This window comes from Cetorhinus maximus, chromosome 3 (genome assembly GCF_964194155.1).
Source record: "Cetorhinus maximus chromosome 3, sCetMax3.hap1.1, whole genome shotgun sequence".
Lineage (NCBI taxonomy): Eukaryota > Metazoa > Chordata > Chondrichthyes > Lamniformes > Cetorhinidae > Cetorhinus > Cetorhinus maximus.
Window position 1 is genome coordinate 128,475,379 of NC_135881.1, and position 3,279 is coordinate 128,478,657.

The following is a 3,279-nucleotide window of genomic DNA, read 5'->3' on the forward strand; positions in this document are numbered from 1 at the left end:
GAATCCCTGACTGGTAAAGTGCAGGTTAACCTGTGATAGATAACATCCGTTTTATCCCGTCCCCCCAGCGACTGAGGAGCCTGTCAAACTGCACCTCATTTGTGCAAGTTCCGGAAACAAATCAACTATTTATCTCTCTTTAACTGAAGGTTTACACCAGGGAAGACCGTTCTCAGAAGGTGCTTTGCGGTAAAAGTTCTCCTGCTCAGCTATCTATGTAATTATATCGGGGGGTTCCCGAATGGCAAGTGTTGTGAGAAACATGGAAGTGGTATAACTCTAACATTATTTGTAATTTCTGTACGTGGGAAACCTGTTCCACTTGGGGAAAAGTTTTTAATCAGCTTTCTCATGCCTGGTGCAGACGGCAAGGTGCCGTGCGCATGCTCGGCTTTTGCCGCCAGAAGCAAACAGTGCAAGAGGGTTCATAGAGTAAAGCTGGGAATGTACGAAGCGTTTTATTTTTAGATATCAGAGAGTCTCCAATATTGCAAATTAGAATTGTCTGCAGGTGCGTGTTGGTAATGGCATAAATAAGTGCGAAACATACATATATACCTGGCATGGGAGCGACCATGGTCATGAAGATGGTTCTCCCAGGAGGAGGCTCGCCCATTGCACTTCAGGTGTGCTGACGCCTGCAATGTCCCCAAATGCAGGATACTCGACTGCAAAATTTGTGGTAGTGGGGGACTGCGTTCACGCTGTCCCCTGAAAAAAAAATCCCGACCTGTGCACGGAAACTCCACAACCAATTTGTCAAACTGGTTCTAAAACACACAGATATCATCATTGTTGAAAATGACAATGGGCCAAATCTTCCAATTTCCGAACAGACATACGACCAAAGATGCGCGTCAGGAATCTGCATAAGTCCTGTCATGCTGATCTACTTGGGAATTGCCCAGGAAGTTTAAACTTCAGATGGACAATTCCCCTGCTCCCTGGGACCCTGCCTGAACATCTCTGACTCTGAGTTAGAGTTGGAGACTTTGGACAGTGCTAATGTCCTTACTTGGATTGTTACCCAGGAAATGTTAGACAGATTAAAACCTAGTCTAATTCCTGGGTATCTCCAGTACTGACCCCCCACCCCCAAATCATTCAGACTGACCCCTAACTAACCCCCTCATCCCAACTGCCCCTCAACAACCACCCAATGTACTCTGACTACGCCCTCCAACCCAACCTGACTACCCCTCACCACAACAACTACCGCCCCCCCCAATCAGACCTGACCAGCCCCTGACCTGACTACTCTTCCCAACCCAGCCCAACCTGACTACCCCCAACCCACCTACTCACCTCAACCACCCACCCACTTACCTGGTACATTCAAATCTGTGCAATGTTTCATCGGTGTTTTTTAGTCCATTGTGGAGTTTTACTTGGAACTGGTGTACTTAGCCACTGCCTTTGTCCCTTCTTATACGGCGTGTTTGGCCAGTTCCCTGGGCAGCAGCAGATGCACGGTGGGCTGGATTTCCCGGGAGCTGATGGTGCTGTGCTTGTTGTAATGGGCCAGGTGGGAAGCCTCACCCTTGATGCACTCAAAAATTTGTTCACGGCCGAGTACATGATGCTGATGGCCCTGGAGGAGATGCCAGTATCGGGGTGAACCTGTTTCATTACTTCGTAGATGTAGATGGAGTAACTTTCTTTCCTGGATCTTTTCCTTTTCTTACCGCCCTCCGCAGGCAACTTTTTCTGCGCTTTCTTCGTACCCTTCTTGGATACCTGCACTTTCTTCTCGTCAACCTTGATCACAGTCAGCTTCAAACACAGAATAATGGAGGTGCAAGGTGGAGACGATGGATTTTTAGGAGTAATTTCAATGGATTGAAAATTCCCAGAGAGTGCTATCATATGAACCCAAATTCCTCAAATGTATTTCTGGTGCACAGCACAAATCTCTTGTACTGGAAGCATTAAAAAAAATCCTATGGCCTGTTTTCCCTCTGGGGCTTGCAACAGAGTGCTGGACAAGCAATTGGCACCCAAAATACATGCTGACTGCGATAGCCTCTACCTTGTGTATTAGTGGGTTCACATAGTTCAAATGCCCCAGATGCTATCTCACTGCATCCTCACCCCTCAGTGCATGGAAACTGGGGAAAAAAATCTGTCACTTCTGACTGTCTTGAGAGGCCTGCAGGGGCAGCATTGGCTGCTCTGGGTGGCGGATGGGAAGTGGCCTTCTGGCTGCTGTGTACAGATCTCCAGCCATTGGCTGGTCCTTCATTCCAGTAAAGAAGACAAAGCTCTTGGCTAAAAGTCCTTAGGTTCACTTATTTTGGGAATCCCTCAAAATAAGCACTTTCCTGATGAAGGAAACAAAAAACAAGTGGGTTGAGGGTCCCTCCCGCACCCCAACACCACCCCCAAATTTGAATGACTCTCTTCTCCTCAGAAGTCCAGTTTACTTAACACCCAGGAGATACACATTTTTCATGCATAATCATTGTATGATATGTCCATCAATCACAGACCAATGAATGAAATTCTTGTTGGCACAAGAGACTAAAGTCACACTAACTGCAATGGGTGGCACATGATTTTACCATACTACTTCATTTTCCACAGGTCTAAGCATCTGGAGTTCTTCCAAAATCATGGCCATAATATGGGTGCATTCTTTAATTACTTTAAACCAGACCTCTTTTGAATAGCAAGGTGGTATTGAGGAAGAAGTAAAGAGGTATAAGGTTCCTGAAATCAAAGAGGAAAAGATGAGTTGAGATGGAGATCAAAATCACAGAGGAAAAGAGTCAGTCAGTACAGAAGCTGAAGCAGAGGAGACATCATGATGAGAAATTTTGGCAGCAGTGAAGGAGGATTTTATAGGGTGGAGCAAGATAAGATTCTTAAAGGAGGCAAAGGTACCAGAAACGCAGCAGAAAGATCAAGGTGTGATTTGGTGATAAGGGTCACATCACCTCTATGGTGGCTTGGACAGGGTAGATGAAGGAAAGTTTGGCTAGGCAAGGTGTTGCCACCTGCCAGTCAAATTTCTGTCAAGGTATGATGTCAATGAAATCAACCACAATAGGTTGTGGCAACAGCTTTAGTCACAAGCAAACGTGCATTCTGGTGAGAAATGCGGAAAGATTTGGTGGTTGTTCTTCTGCTGGCAGAATCTAAAGAGACATTAATGTACAGAATGTTTGTTGAGATTAGCCACCAGTGGCCACGCTATTGGGAAGGCCAGTGAAAGAAGAGGATAGGGAAGTTGCCATTACTGCTTGTGAGGAGAAAATCATGAGTGCCTCTTTGAGTCTT

General features: G+C 46.0%; 1 non-coding gene across 1 annotated transcript; it reads left to right on the forward strand.

Annotated features, from left to right (window-relative positions):
• Window positions 1-550: 550 nt before the first annotated feature.
• On the forward strand, window positions 551-714 carry LOC144679232 (U1 spliceosomal RNA). Its single transcript, XR_013576270.1, has one exon. It is a non-coding gene; the product is annotated as a U1 spliceosomal RNA (small nuclear RNA).
• Window positions 715-3,279: the final 2,565 nt, after the last annotated feature.